Source organism: Buteo buteo, chromosome 24, assembly GCF_964188355.1.
Source record: "Buteo buteo chromosome 24, bButBut1.hap1.1, whole genome shotgun sequence".
NCBI lineage: Eukaryota > Metazoa > Chordata > Aves > Accipitriformes > Accipitridae > Buteo > Buteo buteo.
Genome location: NC_134194.1, coordinates 13,536,584 through 13,555,781, shown reverse-complemented (window position 1 = coordinate 13,555,781; position 19,198 = coordinate 13,536,584).

Below are 19,198 nucleotides of genomic sequence, written 5' to 3'. Positions count from 1 at the left end.
AGATGAGCCCCACTGAGACATTTGCCAGCTCCATAGGTTCCTGCCTGCAGGGAAATTCTAAGAAACACATTTCTCACGGATTTCATGTAAGTGGAACACCTTGTGACCACTCTGAGTCAATGTAGCATCCTCACTATTTCAAAACAGGGAAGAAAGAAATCAGGAAATGTTTGTTTTAAGGAAAAGAAAAAAAAAGAAAGAAGGAAAATTATGTGAAAAAATAAAAGGGTGTTTGCCCTTATCACCCTTTTCCATGCCCTAAAGCTCTAATATTAGCTATTATGGTTCCAGCTACTGGGAAGGAGCTGGAAAAAAATATGCCTGTTCTGATTAAGGACCCATATTGTCAGAATTGACCCTCCTGTCCTGGGTTCTCAAGCATATACGTACACACATATGTTTCTCTTTTGTATGCAGGCCCTTGGCTCCACTGTACGTGTGGTTTTTTAACTAGTCTTCCTGAATGTGAAGGAGTGTTACAAAGACGATGCGCTCTTCAGATCAGCTGTACTCCATTTCAGTGCAGGCAGGAAAACAAGGAATTAGCTACATCTTTGATAAATGCAGTTCAAGTTAGAAGTTTTGCAAATTTTTTTTTGGATCAGTCTATGAATATCGTTGCTCATGCAAATATATGAATTTGTTCTGATTTCCGTGAAAACAACATGGAAAGATTTGCATTGACTTTATGAACTAGTTTAGTTATTAACAAATCATAACTGGTGAAGAGTATAATTTGAGCTTGCTGCAGTTCATAACAAACCTACAACGATTTGGAAAAAAAAAAAAAAAGAAAAAAGCCTCTATCAAAATGAAAGCAGGATGTTTGGCTGAAGTCACTGCATCAACATTACAAGCTCTCATTTGTTCATCAGACTGAGGTATGACATTGTCACCTAGCAACTTTTTAAGGGCATTCAGACTTGACAGTGCTGAACTCCATAGAAAAGCCTATAAATAAATTAATTTACAAATTAATACTTTTTATTAGTGTCAAAAACATCACATTTGACATTAAAAAATTAACATTGTACAGGAGGAAAGGAACCAAAACATAATTTTCATCCTGGCTGTTATATAGTGGGAGGATTTAAACTGAGTAATCATGAAATACTGTAACCCTGGGAAGCAAAGGTGTGCACTTCCAATATCCCTGCTTTGAAATATATATATGCATACCATAAGATTTATATACATATATGTATGAATGTATCTATGTATATTATTTTAGATCTAAGTTCCATGTTTTTCCAGGTTCTTATGTTAACAAAGAGAAAGATTAATCTGTTAAATTTTGCCCATACTATTTAATACCTCCTAGTATGTACAGTTCCTAATTCTTCAGTAAGTTCATAACCTCCCCTGCTCTGCCAGCCCACCTGAAGATTGAGGCATGGAGCACCATGCTGATCTGTAGTAACTTCCCTTTGAATTGCTGCTGCCAGAATGGAGCAGATAATTCTCTGTCTATGGAAGAGTTTAGGCAAAATTAACAGACATGATGGTCAGCAAAACTTAGGCTGATTTTGGCTGATGGATCAGCTGTGGTAAGGATCATGTCAACCACCCAGTCTCTTTGGTCTGTGGATTAAAATTAGGAAAAAGCAGAATTAATAAAAGCTAAATTAGGCCTAGTAATCTGTAAGGGGGAGTCTCAAATATTCCAACATCAGAGAGGCAGGTCTAGGCCTGCCTCTGCACAGCTGGGAAGACAAAGTGTCCCTTGCGGTGATTTGCTAGGTTGGATTTGAATTATTAAAGGCTTTCACAGAAGAAAAGAAATTTAGACAGGGAACTTTCCTGAGAATTATCAGACATGTAATGCATCAGTGCATTTGCTAAAAGTAAGGGAAACAGAAGTTGCAAATATTCTGGAAAAAGAGACAAGTGGGTACCTATTGCATTGCATTGTCTGGGTATTTGTGATATTTTCTCTTTACCTACATGGCCTCTGTGGGTGAATTAGTTGGTCCCTGCGTGTGTGCTCACTGCTGTGGTTGCTGGCTGTTTCCCAGTTTACACTTCCAGCTGTTCATCACCCTCCAGGTCACACAAAGGGACTTCGCCAAGGCGGGGGAAAGAGTAGGTGCTAACGGGATCTGCCTGCAGACTTGTCTGAACAGGCTAATCCAAAATAGATCTAAGAAGCCTAACAGGGCTTTAAATCAAATCTGAGCCTGGAAAAGAGGAATCACTTTGAGTGTTTAAAAAAAAAATAATAGTGGAGAGAGTGGAAAAAATACTTTACAGGAATTCATTAATGGCTCTACCCCCAAATCTTTCCTTTCTGCTTTCCTCCTGTCTCCTGTGACCTTTGGGCTTAACCTGCATTAAAACTGAGAATCGGCAGGTTGGATACCTGGCTGCTCGACAGCAGCACAGCTGCTCTGGGCTCAGCAGGACCAATCATTCCTACCCTGTGCGTGATACCTAGTGATACCTTTGCTGCCTTTCAATTTTTCACAAGCATACCTCTAATTTGATAAAGGGGCAAACAACTCCTGCACGCTCCCTTCCCTGGTGGTGCTGGTTAGTCGGTGGAGAGGGGGAAGGTTAGCCAGGCAGGGCAGCCCGCTGCCTGCCTACGCACCAACAGCCAGACAAGCGTAAGAGCTTTATTTCTGTTAGATTTCATTTCTTGATCCTCATGGATATCTTATTTGTATATCTAAGGACCGGGGTAGGTGTTGCTGACTATTTTGGCACCAACCTACTTCTTTTCTATACATTGATAAACACAGGTCCCAGTCGCACGCTTCTTTCCCTTCCCACCTGAGTGTCAGAGGAAAAGGTTCCCAATTTCCTGGACAAAGTTGCCAGCGGCAGCAGCCAAAAAGTCTGTCCATGAGGCTTTCTTCTGCTTCTGGGAGGACTCTGGTTTCCTCAGCTTCCAAGAAAACTGATGCAGCTGGATGACCTAGGAGCCTGGCTGGCAGTCAGGTCCAGGCTGCTCAGCGGGGGAGGGAACGGGCAGGAGTGGGTGGTTGTCTTTGGTGCCCACTGACCCAGGACAAACAGACGTTTTGTTAAACATCATTGGCACAGCTAGTCCTCTTTCAGCAATCTGAAATAAATTTCAGATTTCGTGATATCTGCTTCAGCGTTCAGATGCTCATGGTGCTGGGTTCATCCTGCTCATGCAGGGATGAGAGCATCTCACCCATGTCCCGCTCTGCACAGCCCCACAGAGCCTCAGGACCAGAAGAAACAAGCAAGAAAAAGAAAGGACAGACTGAGGAGCTGATTCCTCAGCAGGAGAACAACGTGCCGTGTTTTGCAGTGTAGTCAGTGGGTCGTGGTACTCTGATGTGCCCGGGAAGGTAAGCATGGGCTGTGTTGAATGCAGCTGGGAGAGCGAGCCCAAGCTCGTGGCAGGACTTTTTCAGAGCAAGCTGCCTCCGGCAGCAGCTTGAGGAATCACAAAAAAAGCCACTGACTTCTCACACCCAGGCCCACTCTGAGGGGCAACATGGCTTTGTGCGTGTTTGTAAACCCACCGGGCTGCCCCGTGGTCCCTCCCCGCCGCAGGAAGGGCCGGTGGGATCAGCCTTGTCGGGTAGCAGATTTGACTCCCAGATTCACTCAACAAACATATTGGAAGATACCAATTACTCCTGGAGTGTTATATCATTTTCATTTCTATCTTTGTCAATCTTTCTTACCGCAGCCGAGCGATGAGCAGAGCTGAGATAGCACATTCAGCACAGAGCTGCAGGGTTGCAGGGCGCACCGAATGCCGACACTCCTGCGTGCCAGGCCTGCAAAGTGGGGCGAGGGTGGCAGTGTCTAGGGGGTGTCTAGTGCAAGATAAAAGCACTGTTACTACCACAGTCGTTAAATACAATTTTTTTTCCCTTAAGAGCACATATTGTATGCCACAAGGTCTGACACCAATGTATACACATCTGTTTATGCTGCAGAGTTCCCGTAGCTTCATGAAACAAACGTTTTATTGAGCAATTTTCCTCTTACACTGGCTATATAACAAACATATATAATGACTTATGGTAATTAAAAACTATCTAATTCTGGCATTGCTGTAGCCAGTCAGAACATTTCCTAATCCACAGGCTCAGATGTAACCAAACCAGATCAGCGAGGCAATTCATGCTCACCATGATGCTTTCCCTCTCCCCGTTGTGTCCTCAGTTCCCTTCTGGACACGGGATACTTTTAATGAGAGAGAATGAGCAACTCGTTTTGTCCTGAAGTCATCAAGCAATGCAGATTGCAGTGCAAAGAACTGAACAGCAAAAGCCTTGCTGCCTCAAAACACAGTGCAATGAAAGGTAAAGTGAAAATCCACCCCCCCACCGATAACTAGTCCCCATAGGCATTGAGGTTTTTCTGTTATCTTTTCGTGCTCTCTGTAGGCAGGAGCAGCCTGGGACTGAGCAGAGGGCACCAGAACAAAGGGGTTTGCGACAGACAGCAGTGGAGGGCTCCCCTTGGGATTGCAAAGAGCGTAACACAGGATCCAGCAAAAGAAACAGTGAAAAACATAGCTTATTTGACTTTTTTTCTGACAAACTAATTAATCACTGAGGGAATCTCTCTGTATGGCATTTGATCTGGCTTTCCAGAGTTTTCAGTTCCACCTTCTATCTGTAATAGAAACTCTCTGCCTTTTTTTTTTTTAAGTAAGCTTTCACTTTCTCACTTCACCCTTCCTTTCACTGACACAATAAAATAAATTTTTCTACTTTTTTTATCATTACATTTCTCCACAGCTACTGGAGAAAAGCAGTGTTGAAGTGAAGTTGTAACCCCAATGGAAGTTTGGCTTTCTTCATCAGAGGGAGGTTCCCATGTAGGAGACAAATGGCTTCATTTCAGAGGAAAAGACTTCGATTTGTTGTATAAACACTTTGCAACCCCTAGGCTGATGAGGTGATGAGCTTCAGTTTAATATCTTCTCTCATGGCTATGTCATAGCACCAGGTACTTGTGTTTCATCTCATTCATAGAAGAAAAGCAGCAAGTGTGCAGAGAAAATACAGCATTGATAAAATGGTTGCTGGTGGGTGGGAAACAAGCGGGAACACCCTGCGCTGTGCCTTGCTGAAAGCGCCGTGAGGTACCTCTGTGGGCTGATGTGCACCAACCGAGCGGTGGGAACGGAGACGTCCGGAAGGCAAAGCAAGCCCCACATACCTTCATCTCCAGGCGTTGTGTGCGCAACAGCAACAGAAAATCAGTTTCTGTTCTAAATGGCTAAAAACTCTTTGTATTAATCAAATCAATGCAAATTATGTAATTTAGGTGACTGGCAGCTGTAATGGGCTGTATGAAGATACTCTGCCAGCTTAAGTAGAATTGGGAACGCAATCAACTCTCAGAGCTGAAGAAACAGCTCACAGCTGAGGTTAAAAGCACAGATGCAAGGCAAACCCCCATTGAGTATCTCAGGGGTGTTAATGGGTCTTTCCAAAAGAGACCTGCTTCTCATGTGTCCCCACTTCTGTTCACTAAAAGCAGGGCTGTACTTGTAGACATCTAGTGGCTCAGATCAATTCACGATCCCTGATAAACTTGGCTGCAGTGGTGGAAAAGGCTACTCCCTTATACCCCAGCTAAATCCATCACCTAAGATTAAGCATACATGGTCTGAAGGATCCTGCCCGCAACCTTATTCACAGCGTGTTTGTGAACATGCTGACATTGCATTTCCATCCGGAGTTACTGATGCCGGGCTGGAGCTGCAGTCAGGTAACACAGCGGCAGAGGAGATTCGTCCGTGAAATTCCCAAGAGAAGGAGTTTCTCCTCGCAGCTATTCCTGCTCTTAGAGGTGCTCCTGTTTGAGCCACCTCTGGGCAAAGGCACACAGGCTGATTTAATTTGCCAATGACGACAATATCAAGGTCATCCTTTGACTTTGACTTGAAATGGGCTATGTACTCCTTAGGCTATTTATAACCTACACAGAGGTATTCCTCTGCTTAATCAGTCTCCTGAGGGTGTGAGTCACACCGCGGATGGGTTGAGCTCCTACCAGACGCCAGAGGATGAGCAGTTATTCTGGCTCCCGTGTCTTTCCACCTTCCTGCCCGTGCGCCTTGAGGCACGGGACTGAAGGTCTCCTGGAAGCACTGCACCTCCCAGGAGGGTGCAGCCGCCACGGGGCTTTAACACCGGGACAGATGGAAGTGGAGGGGAGTGTTTAAGGCATTGGCTGATGTGGGAGATGAGGGACTGAATGCAACACCAGCTCAAAAGGAAGATGAATACAGCTGTCCGCTGTGAGCAATCCTTTTTGTCCTTGCAGAGAGGACTCCCACTGTGCTCTGTGTTAGGTAACTCCTGGGGATGAAAAGCTGTGGGAAAACAGTATTTTATGCCAGAGAAGAATTACTTCTTTAGCCACTGTCCTCACCATGAGACATAAGGTGCAGAGATGAAGTCTGTTCCCTGTGCCACTCAGGGCAGTGACTGTGATACCCTCAGCTCTCATTTCACTCAAATCTCGTTAATTGAAGGACCATCCATGGGATGCTTCTCCAATTCTAACATCCCAATATTAAGTTCAGCTGAAGTGTCAGCCTGTATTTTGCAGAGTTCATATATGGTGAAAGGACACACACCCCCAGCTGACCCCACAGCAGTTTCCCTTTGGTCTCGTAAAGGACTAAGAAAAACACTTTAAAGACAAGAAATTGTGTTGAGTTCTCTTACTCCAAATTAGATTAGCATTTTAACATTGTTTAATTAGATAGTTGCAGGGGTTTTGTACACCAGTTTATAATGTTGGGAAAGTGTATTTTACAACATTTCACATACAAATAATAAATTGTGCAACACAGATGTTGCCACTAATTGTAATATTTTAAGTGAAGAGGAAAACATTCTGCTTAGCTTTTACTGAGGTTTATTCCAAGTAGACACAAAAATAAAAATGTACTTGTCTTTTATGTAAATACCATCTGCAATATGTTTCTATACCACAACCCAGTGCAAAGCATATCTGCAGCCTGCTATGCTCCTGCGTTATCTTCTTTATGGCGGAAAGCCTGTCGGTACAGAGAAGGTAAATCGGCAGCAGTGGTTGTATTGCAGCGTGGCTCTGACATGAAGCACGGCCCCAGCCTGTTTCAGGCGACCTCCCAGACATGTTTCAGGCTAGAGGTGCCCTTGGCCTGATAGCAGCAGTGCACAGCAACTGTCTGCCTGTAGTCCCGTCTGTATGTCACTCCGCACTGTGGGACAGGCGGTGAGACTGGCACACCGCGGGCCAGAGGAGGAACTGTAGCATGACTTGCTGAGCCATGGATACACAAGTTTTATCATTATTTGAGTGGCGTGAAAGCAGTAAACACTGCAGGAAGCAAGCCAAAAGCACCCGTTTCCTCTTTAGGGCTAGCCTCAATCAACATGCTGCGCAACCATGGAGTTTCTTCCTTTTGTAAAAAGTAGAAGCCCAAGTGAAATAACCCCTAATACTGGCTAATTTATTCTCCCATTCCTGTTTTGTGTTTCCAAAGCACAAAAGATACCAATGTAAATGCCTAACGCCTGAGGAATCAGGCCACACTTGTCACTGGTTACGATTTGCATATACAAGTTTACTTCCAGCAGCAGGGTTACAACGCACGTAAAGTAAGAGGCTTAGTTCCATGTCAGACTGTTGCGAGAGTTATTTATGCCCTGGGACCAGTGGCCAGCAGACAGGCATCACTGCTGGGAGGAGGGTGAGCCAGCTCCCACGCGTTCCTGGCATCAGGTCTTCTCATTACCAGAAGCCTTTAAGCTCAGTCCAAGGGCAGAAAAGCAGGACATGCTGCGTGCATGGCAGCTGAACAGCCCCTCAGTCGAAGAGGGTGGGACTTTCCCCCTTTCAGTGTGGCAGTTTAAGCCTCTCAGAAACATCTAGTCCAAAAGATGTTGCTGCAGTACAACCCCCGGCAGCTTTGCAGGCTGAGTTTCTGCACTTACGCAATTCCCCCTCACCAGCTAGTCAGCTAGGCACTGACGCCCTCCTCTTTGGGTTAATGTGACTTGTATTCATCAAAAGTAAAACTGCTGCAAAGCAGCCCCCTCAACTCCCCCCACCTCCTTTGCAATGTAACAGGAAACCAAAGAATAATAAAATTACTGGGTTTTTTAATGGGGAATTTTACATCTAAACCCTTGAATCCACTATTCCTTCCAGACTAATTTTAAAAACGTACCCAAAGCCAAAAAGGCTAAAGCTATGCCTGAAGCCACCTTCAGCTGGTGACAGACCGATGGGCTCTGTGTTCCTGCACGTGAACATCAGACGCTATGGGGAAGGCAGATGCGCGGCTGTCATCATCTCCTTTTATTGCAGTTGTAGTATTGGTTCATCTTTAAATCAAGCAGAATCAAAATCTGGAAATATATACATGAAAAAATGTTTATTTCATCTTTTGCTTTCTTTTATCCTTAGTTCTTGTTCTTGGGGAACAAGACGGAGGAATGGGAGGAACTTATTAACTAAAGGGCTTGCTGTGCTCACACACTGAGTCAATCATTTTAATCTGTTTTAATCAGCTGCCTCTGAAATCTTGGGGGCGGTTGCAGTGCTCGGGATCACTGAGCTCGCACTCGGCATGGCTGAGGCGCACGCGGACGTCTCGCCTCCCCTGGTCCCCCACCTCCGAGACGCGGGCGGCCGCGTGCCAAGCCCGAGCCCCCGGACCAGCCCCAGCGCGGGTGCGAGGTCCCACGCGTGGAGCCGCTCGCTCTGCTGCCGAGCTCCAGCCTTCAGTGCCGCTCACCCAGCATCAGCTTCTCCTGGAGGTCAGCCCTCCTGAATTCTCACGCAGTGACCTGCACACAAAATAATTAGCTGACAGACACTTTCTTTTTCTTTTGAAGAAATCTCAGAGTAGTCTAGGTAGTCCTACTTTTCTCATCTTATTAATTTTTGCTCCGGTTAAATGAAAGCTGATAAAATAGAAACTGCTGTAAGACCTAGAGAAAATTAGGTTATGTAACCTCTTTTTTATTTATTTAGCGTGATATCAAAGTTGTTTCTTATCATTCTTCAGGTACATTGTGCTCAGGAATAAATTAAACTGTCTATTCAACAAAGAGGAGCTGCTTTTCCTACTGCTAATTTTCTCTCTCTTTCTCAATTCTCACTCTATTATTAGGGAAAAAAAATAACAAGCTTAGCTGAAGCCAGAAGAGCCCTTCCAGCTTTGCGCATTCACACCGTGCGATTACCTCGCGTAATCCAAGTGGTCCATCTATCGGCCTCCGGCAGATACGACAAGCAGCAAAGTCAAAAGTACAATGATGTTTTTCTTTACATAATTACTTGCTGATGTTGACAAATGGAGTGACAGCTGTGCCCTTTTTAGGGCAAGATTTGTGCAGAAACCAAAGTCACGTAAATAATTTCCCTGGGTGGTTTTTTCCCTTCTCCTGTTCCCGCTCCGAGCCCACGGTCCCGGCCGTGTGCCGAGCTGCCGGCGAGTGGCCACGCTGGCCAGAGCTGCAGATGGGCCCCTCTCCCCCGGGTGCCGAACCCCGCTCCCGACGCTTTCTGCCATGCCTTGAATTGCTGCCACTGCAAAGTGGACTTGGGTTTTTAGAAACTGTGATGGGAAGAGCCAGCAGAGACCTCTACGCCCCCAAAGCTGAGAGGGGGCAAGGAAGGAGGAGAAGGGGGACAGTAGCTGGAGACAGAGCTAACTCTTAGAAAATACAGCGGGGCCGTAGGGTTCAGTGGGTTACGGCCCCTTCCAGATTTACCTCTTGGAACACCGAGCCCAGCAGGGTGAGCAGCATCCAGCCACCTCTGGCTGTCATTTGCAGGCAAAGCTCAGTGCTCCCATGGGGCTGGATCTCTACTGGAAGCATCCAGCAAGGTGAAACAGGTACCAGCGGGGAGCGGGGTATGGCCGAGAGGTCACCTCACTGCTCTTCCCCAGGGCCACAAACTGAGCGGTCTGCCCTCCCTGCCCCACTTCTCCTTGTCCCTCTGCACCCCGCAGCCAGGGGTGACTGGTGCACGAGACCGCTGTCGGTCCTCCCACCACATGTGCAGTACAAAAGTACAAAAAAAAAACCAAAAAAAACCCACCACACCTAAGAAAAATCCACCTCTGCTCCTTAAAGAGTTCACGGTCAGTGGGGCAGGTCTTCCAGAAATCACGTTGTCTTTCTGGGGATGGCAGTGACATGGGTGAAGGTCACTTGCTCAAGGACACCAACCCAGCGGTTACAACCACTACAAATCTAATGTAATTCTACCTACCTCTTCTGGAGTCATTTTATTGCTCCATTTTACCCAGAGGGCACGGAGGGCAACAGTGTCTCGAGTGACCTACACAGGCACAATGAGGAGCCGGGGCTCCTTAGGGGCAGGTTGCTGGGTCATACCGGTTCCTGACCACACAAGGATGAGTGATGTCCACAATTTTGGCTAACACCAAAGAGTACCGCAAAGCATGTAAATCAGAGAGAGAAGGGGCATCCGGGTGTATGCGCACATCCATGTGCATGTACACATGGTGTGGGGGGGTCCTCTCCCTGTGCATGCCGTGAAGGGCAGGACGGCGTAAGTAGGTCTATCCCATGACATTGCACCGCAAATATGTGTTAAACTCACCAATCCGAACCTGACCCAGCAAATAGATGAGCAATTCCTGAAAGGTGCCAAGGTTCAGCTCCTGTGCTAATACTTTGTCCATGTTAATCTCAATTAGGCAGAAAAGTCTATACTTATTAAAATCATCAGCTTTCTATTTATTTTATATGTATAAGGGCAAGAAAGAAGTCAAGCAAATGTGTGGGTTATGCTGTTGAGACAAAGCACGAAGTACACAGGGACAAAAGCCTTTTTGTCTTTTTTTTGTCTTTTTTTAAAAAAAAAAGACTAGTATGACATCAGGGCTCCTGAGTCTGACAAGAACCTCTCTGCCATTGCATGCTGTGGTGCCATTCCAGAAGCACCAGGGACAGCAGAAGGTGCCGTGAAGGTCAACCTGCCACCTCCAGGGCATCATTCCAGTGTTAAGCTGGAGGAGAGGTGGTGTCTAATGGTGAGAGCAGGGGAATGAAGAGAAACTGAGGCAGGGGAGCGGGGGCACCTGGAGCACAAGGCGGGTGGCAAAATAAAACTGAACTGCTAAGGAAGGAAAGGAAGAATGGGAGAAGTCAGTTGTTTCTCAGCCCAAGATAAGTGATACCAGCAAATTTTACCCAGTGTACAGCAATGAAATATTACAGGGCAGAAATATTTTCTGTGTGTATCTGTGGGTGTTTACATGTGCTTTGGTGCATCAATGCAGCTAGAAATGGCACTAACAGGTAGTGATTTTTCTCATCTTATTTTCAGTATGACTTTCTTGTCCTGCTTCTACTTCACACCTGCTGGCCTGAAAATGGCAGTTCACCAGTTCAGATTTCACCATCAGCTTTGGTAGTTATCATGTTTGTGCTTATATAAAGGCTATGAAAGACTTCAGTTCTGTTTAAATCAAAAATAAAATCAATCCTTTCTTTTCTTTCTTTTTTTTTTTTTTACAAATGACAACAAAACTGTGAACACAGGTAGGAAAATAATTGATGCATTCTAAGAAACTGTCAGGTGTGAAAAATGTTGAAGGCTCAACAACCCTATTAAGGCTATGAGAAGGTGTTAGACAGCAGATTTATGTAGCAGCACCAACACAGCATAAGATATATATGACAGAAATGAAGACAACAAAATTCTGTGCAACTACTCCACATTTTTTTTTCTTCTAGAAGCAGTGCTGCAACACGCGATCTGAAACCCAGCAGCTGACAGAGGGACATGGGGCAGGTCCACCTAGACGGAGACCCTCATCAGCAGTAGGTATCCTCTGGGTGTTTCCACAGGGTTTTTGGGAGCATAGCTGCAAGTGGCAATAAAAGGGCAGAGCTGTCTTTTCTCCCTTCCTCCATGTTTCTGTTGCTAGCTTGTTTGCCCAGTAAGTAGATGAGATGATACAGGTTTAAATTTTTTCCCCACCTAAGGAGCTTCCCCTCTCCTGCCTTAGGCACTCTGTCCTGCCCATGATAGGTGCCCACAACACCAAAGGGACGGTCAATGCCCTTCTCCCCTGTCACCAGCCATGCACATGGTTGGCCAGGTCCATGCCCTCCCTTTGCATCATCCCAAAGACCGGTGCGTCCCTACAGCCGTGCTCCTTTGTGAATCTGAACACGAATACCCCCAAAAAAGTCTGGTCCTGTTTGCTTTCCAATATTTGTAACCAGGCTTAAAGAGCGAGCTGAGGGCACTTTTCAAAGACTAGCTATGCTGAGACTTTGGTGCCCTCGGAGGAGTTGGCTTCAGTGATTATCTCTTTCCCTCTCTCCATCCCACAACACTGTGTCCTTTATCTTAAACTGCACGGTATCCCGCCCTGATCAGGTTCGGGAAAAAGATGTCCTTTTTCCATCCAGCTGTGGGTAAGCCCACTGAAGAGTATCTGCCATGATTGTCTATAGATAAAGGACCGTGTCAGAAAACCAAACTTTTCTATAATAGCCTGAGGTTTTTTCTTTTAATCAAAAACAAAACAAAACCCCTGAAATGCATCAATTTCCCATTAGAACTGGAAATGTTCTGACATCCTACGATATTGCTTTTGCATTTCACTGTTCTGTTGGCATTTCAGAAGTTTAAAATGAAAAATTAGCTTTCAAAAAGTAGGATCTTCTTGATTAGAAAAACTTGTTGAAACTGTAATGGAAAGATCAGAACAACTTCATTAGTCTTCATTAAATAAAATAAATGTTATTTCTATTCCCTTCACATACAATCATATATTATAACTATTAATATTGCAGAGATGTTTCTTTTGTCCCAGACTTTAATGTATAAAGCTGCAAACCTCCTTGCATGAAAAACAACTTACGATCACTAGAATGACATGCAGTTCATCTTTTTTACGTTCATTAATTTTCTGTAAATAGAGCACAGTCGCTTTGCATTGTTTGCACTAATGGAGAGCTCAGAGCAGTTTACCCTGTTACTACTTATCATTTATTTGGGTGATAATTTTAAAAAGCTTTTAAATTAAAATGATAAAGATGGTTGGGGGAAAGATACAGCCTTTCAGAATGTTTCAAGTATGATAGATTATCCCAGCAAAAAAGACGGTTCTCATTTAAGAGACATGCCGGGGCTGGCTGCACATCTCAAGCGATATTTCAAGCCCCCCACCTCGTATTAGGCATCTTGCCCACAGCCATTTTGGAGCATAATCGCACCAGTCCCCCGCTCATCCCCCCCGCCGGGGGCTCGGCCTCATCCAGCCGGTCCCCGGGGCACCCCCCAACACTCGGGGGGGGGCTTTGCCCGGGTGCCCCGGCTGTGACAAACGCCCCACCACGGCTCGGCTCTGCTCCACGGCGTCGCCGGTCAGGCAGCCGCCGACATCTCCGGCTGAACCCACCGCGGCCTTCGGCCTCGCCGGTCCCCGGCCACCGCTCAGAGCAGGAGTCGGGGCAGTCGGGGCTGGCACGAGGTACAGCTCCTGGCGTACTTGGGCCCACCGTTGCACCCTCTGTGCTCTCGTCGTCAGAAATCCCCATGTTTGTGACGGGGACGTCGTAACCGAAGTACCTGAGAGAAGGAAGGACCCCCGGTCCCTTGGCTGCCACCCTGCTGCAGGGCTCAGCCAAATAAATAGACACCTTCCAGCCCCAGATTTAATTTTTTCCCCTAGATTTAATAACTACGAAACAACAAACAATACTTTTGAAATTCAAGCTCTAGTCGCATTCGGGGTGCTCCTCAGAGCCCTCCAGCCCCTGAACCAACGTGGTACCGCAGGCCAGGCCGGGGCCAGGGCCGGGACGCTGCCGGTGGGGGCTGTAGCCATGGGTGACATCTTGGGTGTCACTCCAAGCTGTTAAAAGGAGACAACTAGCTTACAGCCAGCAGCGCTCTGGGGTAAAGTCAGCCTGGAGAGAGCAAGTGTCTGTCTCCGGTAGCTGAATAACGACGGCCTGTTAGGAGGCAGGAGGTGCTCAGCACCACTGCCCCCGGCAGCCGTCCAGGTACTCTCTCTTGCTGCTGTGGGGCTAACATGGAGCTGAGGGACCTCACCTATTATACCTGAAATAATACATTTATTCCCACTGTCAGCTTTTGAGTTCTGCTTTACCAGCTGCTCCTGGGTCTGCACGCTCTTTGCACCAGGTGTCCCGACGCCTGTGGGAGACTTTCAGCCACACCGTGTTGCTGGCTTAAGAGCAACAGTGACACTGGCTGTGTGAGTGCTCCTCCAGGGAACTGCTCCTCAGATGAAGGTTTACAGAAATTTAAAAAAAAAAAAAAAAAAAAAAAAAAGAGCCTTCTGTATTTCTGGCATTAAGAGTTAACTTGTGTCTCTAGATATGCCCACCATATCAGCCCAGGGAAGCTTGCTTAAAACAGTGGAAGTAGAGACGACACAAGCCTCTTCAGCACACAGCAAGGCAGGTAAGTGTGTTCTGCCATGGGCAGGAGCAAAGCCATTGATCTAACAGGTTGATCTAACCTAGATTAGAAATACTTTTTTGTTTGTTTGTTTGTTTGGGGCTCTGCGTGGCAGACGGTAGCGGTTTGATGTGTTAACTCTCCAACTAACATCTCCCTCTGTTCCTACAAGTGCTTTGGTTGCCTGCCAGAGAAATTTGGGGTGGGTAGGAAAACCTGGCCAGCTCTGGGGAATGATTTAATTTGCTCTCACTGATCTAGTTAGGGGCTCTGAGACAAGGAGGATGAGGAAAGGCAGGAGCAACTAGCATAGTTGCCCATAGAGGCAGCTTTTCTGTTTCTGCTGATTCTGGAGGGAGCCTAAAAGCCTGGCTGTCTAACTTAGACACAGAATTTGTGGGTCTAAATAAAATAAAATAAAAAGCAGCCCATACTTCCGTTCTCCCCATTGACCAGTCCCTCCAAGCCCTCTTCATGTATATGCATCAGAAAACAAGCTGTGTGTGTTAGCACATCTTTGCTATTAAAATCAAATCAGGTGCCTCCAGTCAAGATGCACAAGTGAACACCTTAACCCTGCCAGTCATCTTCAGACTTGCAGCCTCCTCACCTGAGGCCGACAGTGCAGGACTGCGGCGTGTTGATGGCCATCATGCAGATGAAAGTAGGTCCAAAATATTATTGCATTTAACTTGGCTTTTATGCCTCACTCAATATACTTTACATATTCATTTTGCCAAGCCTTTCCTGCCCATTAACTAAACTAGGACACCTTGCTCTTATGGTCAGCAGGATCAATCATCTAAATTCACATCAGCTATCCATCAGCATTTGTTATCTTATTACCATGCTTATATTGTCATTGCAGCTTAGCTTGGCAATTACTTACTAACCAAAAAAACCAATTCCAGCAGACAACCCAAACAACTCTCATTTAACAAAATATCTTTTGTTTTCCTTTTTTCCCCGCTAATACATGCAAGACTGCTGTAATTTCCTCTGGGTAATAAGCTTGCTTTGACTAAGCTTCTCAGGCCTGTATTTCCCTGCTTGCATTTTTGCAAAATTTAATAACAAACATTTTTAAAAAAAAAATTAATCCAGTCAGTAGCATGTTCCGTTGTCATCTCCAGATGCTGGGAGAAGAGGTAGGCTCTCACTAATCTGAAACAACTAACACAAAACACCATGCAGTCAGCTGAGGAAAATCCTTTATACTTACTTTAGCTTCCAAAATCATGGCCCATTCCAGCATCTGGATGCTGAGAATGCTTCCATGCACTATGTAGCCAGTGAGGCACTACTATAAACTATAAACTTAATGTAAATTTAACACACAGTCATTATGCAAACCAGTATTCTGCAAGCTGGGCAGAGACAGAGGGGTGGGTCGCCATTCCCCCTTTTTTCAGAAAACACCAAGACTGCCCTCGGACTAAGAGCAGGTCAGAGTTTACTATCCAACAGTTCTAAATCCAGCCCCTCGTTTCAGCAGATTTAATAATGTACTTCAATAGGAAAAAAAGCAGAAGATGATAGATAGATACTTCCCAGCAGGAAGACAGTAAGAAAGAATTGAATATTATTTGGTATCAGTTGTAAATTGAGTTCATCATAAAGCACTTAGGAGTGGGGTTTGCTCGCAGTATTAGATTTGGGGAATGGCATATGGCATATCAAGTGATTAAGGCTCTAAACTGTACATTTAAGGCCTGCTCATAATGAAGTTCTTGAGAATTTTGCAATTAATGGGAGAATTGGGCCTTTCATAATCTATTTAAGTAGACTATATAATGCGTCATGATCAGCTCCACAGAAACAAGCTGTCCAGGCATTTGTGTCCCCTTGGAGCCCAGAAACCCTCTGAAACCCGAAGGGCCCTTCTCCTGCCCCTGCAGGCAGACCTGGGGGACGAGGGGGTGCAGGCGGGCGGGCGTCCGCACAGATGGCCAAACACTCCGAATGAAGCAGCGTGATCTCCCCGGTGCCCACCTTCTGCAGCCTGACAGCCCCCCTGCACGATTGTTTGCTTTATACAACGGGCTTTTGTCATTCTGGTTTTGTGTGCTTTTTAAAATTCTGTGCCAATGACTTCATCCCGGGAGCCCTGCTCTCACACGGTCATGTCCTGCTCTTTTCTTTTTCACAGGCAACTTATAAATTCCTGAAAATAAGGAATTTTAATGGGAGTGCTGATTCAGCCTGAACTTTGCTGTACCAGCACAGAGTGCGTTGAAAGGATAAAATAAAAGGACTTTACAAACTCCAGCTCTGTGTGCCTGATGATTTTCTCTAGAGAACAACCTGGCAAGTTATCTGACAATACCCATCCAGAGAGGCTTTCAGTTTGCCTGTGTGCTGTGCATGCCAATGAGGTCTGGAATAAACAATCCATGCAGCAAAGTGGTATATTATTTATGCATCGTCACATCCATCTATATAGAAAATTGGCCCTAAATTAAAAGAGCAGGTATCAATATTGCCTATGTGCTGGCTCCCAGGGAGAAGCTTGAGGGAAGAAGGCAAAATTTCAGTAATAAGGGCTCTTTTCCTCCTATCGATGTAAACAAACAGCCTGTGCCACCGGAGCAATGTTTATGCTAGCAAATACCCTGAGGTGTTTCACAGAAATCAATCTGCAGAGAAAAATTGCCTAAGATAATAAAAATTCAGCAACTCCCCAACTCAAGCCCAGGTCTTGCTGCATGTTTGGGGCTGGGGGTGAAGGGTGACGAGAGCAATGGGTCAACTCTTCCAATTTTTCGGAGAACAGCTCATGAAACGATATCCTCCGAGCCCTGAATACCACGCCAGTTACAGCTTGGTTCGATCAAATTCAAGGACAGAAGAAATTGCAGGAGGGAAAGCAAGTGGAATTGGCTGCAAGCTGCAGGAATACGTGTTTAGAGAAAACTTCTGCAGCAGAATGAACTGGAAGGGGACCACTCGTACGGAAACCAAATGACTTGGCAGGTAATTTTCCACCCTCCTCCTGTGGTTGCTTATTCTCATTGCAGCTCAGCCAGGCCAGGGCATGGCAGCGTGGAAAGAAATGTCATCCCCGGCTCTGTCACCTCGAGGATCTTCCTGCCCTGCAGTGACTGTGATATAGAGGACAGAATTACGGTTTCACTGTAAAACCAAGCAGGGTAAAACCTTGCTTCACTGTAAAGCCAGGCAGTGAATAAAGCAAGGGCTTGTCTGTGATGACGGTAATTTTTGTGACTTCTGCACCTCAGCCAGCGGGTCTAGTAAAAGCAAGTAAAGGAGTCAGCTAGCTTTAATTTTAACATGCAGAAAAATCCAAGCTTTGCTCTAATTTACACCTAAAGCTCCCGGTTTCCTTGCAACAGTGAGATACTGCCCTTACCCATACTGTATGCTTTTCTGTCCCCCCACCTCCTGAGCACACAGGGCTACAGGCACGCTGGCTCCTGGGGTCTGGGACTGGGCTCCGATCACTCTGTAGCTCAGTCAAATGCAAATCTCCGTATTTTCCTTTAGCTGCTCTTTAACTTTCCTCCCTGCCTCCAAAATCACAGCAAAGTCAAACCTCCACTGGGCAGAGAAGCTGGGCAATTCATTAATAGTTAAGAATGACCCTGAGATCACTCTGATCTGGAGCCGCTATAGGGTGCCCATGCTTCATGATGCTCGCAGTGCCAGAAAGAGCCATGAAAATCCTAAGTCCCCATCCCCCAAGTCCAAACACCCCTGAAATCCCACAGACCCTTTAAACATTGGTCTTACCACTAGTGATGTCCATGAAATGGGTGGTCTATATATGGTATAAAGCTCAGGTTAGGTATTTCCTTGGGTGTGACGTAATGAAGCCTTGCATCACTCTGTACGACTGGAAGGAGTTGCAAGAGACCAGAGTGGTATGAAACAGAGCTGAAGAGACCAAGTCTTCTCTGACCACGAGGTGACGGTGCCTCTGGAGAGCCAGCTCAGATGACTGCTCCAGCTTTTGCTTCATCATTCAACACTTCCAACTCTGTAAATCTCAGGTTTCTGATCACACACATCCTTATGAAATTTTTTGGTTATGACATGACAAAAGGCAAGGTTGGTGCTGTTTCCAGCAGTGTCAGAAATCCCATGAGAACTCATTCCTACCAGGACCCTCTTATTACCAAACCTGGTCAGAAATGAGATATATTTGGGGCAGGGGGGGAAGGTGTTGAGTTAAGGACAAATGATCAAAACTTTCTTTTCAAACTTCAAACTTGTTTTCTGTACCAATTATGAATGAAGATTGAAGTTGGCTTTTGTTCTATTGATTGAAAAAGGGAATGATGGGTGAAACTCATAGTGGAAAGGACGTGAGATTTTTACAGAGGTGCTCAGGTATGATTGATTCATATCACTGAGATTTAGAAGGCTAAAAAAAAATCCATACAAAGGATAGAGAGGGGTTTTCAGATCTCAGATGCCATCAAGGCCACAAATGCACTACTCCTTTTTGACCATGGAAAACCCACATATTGTAAGGAGCCATAGGACTCCAGCATTTTCAGCTGAACTACTCTTACTATAGATTTTAGATTTCCCCTTGCAGTATCTGTCCCTCATTTCATCATCCTTTTCACTATAACTTAAGAAAAGCTAGAAGCAGGAGACTCACAACTTACAGCCCTGCCACTCACTGCTCTTTGTAACATCTTCTGAGTGTATTTATTTAGAAAGAAAGACTTTTGATAGGAAAATCTAGAAAACGCAGTCTCTGCAGTTACAGAGTCCTGGTCCTTAAGCTAGGCTTGTGCCAAGGACT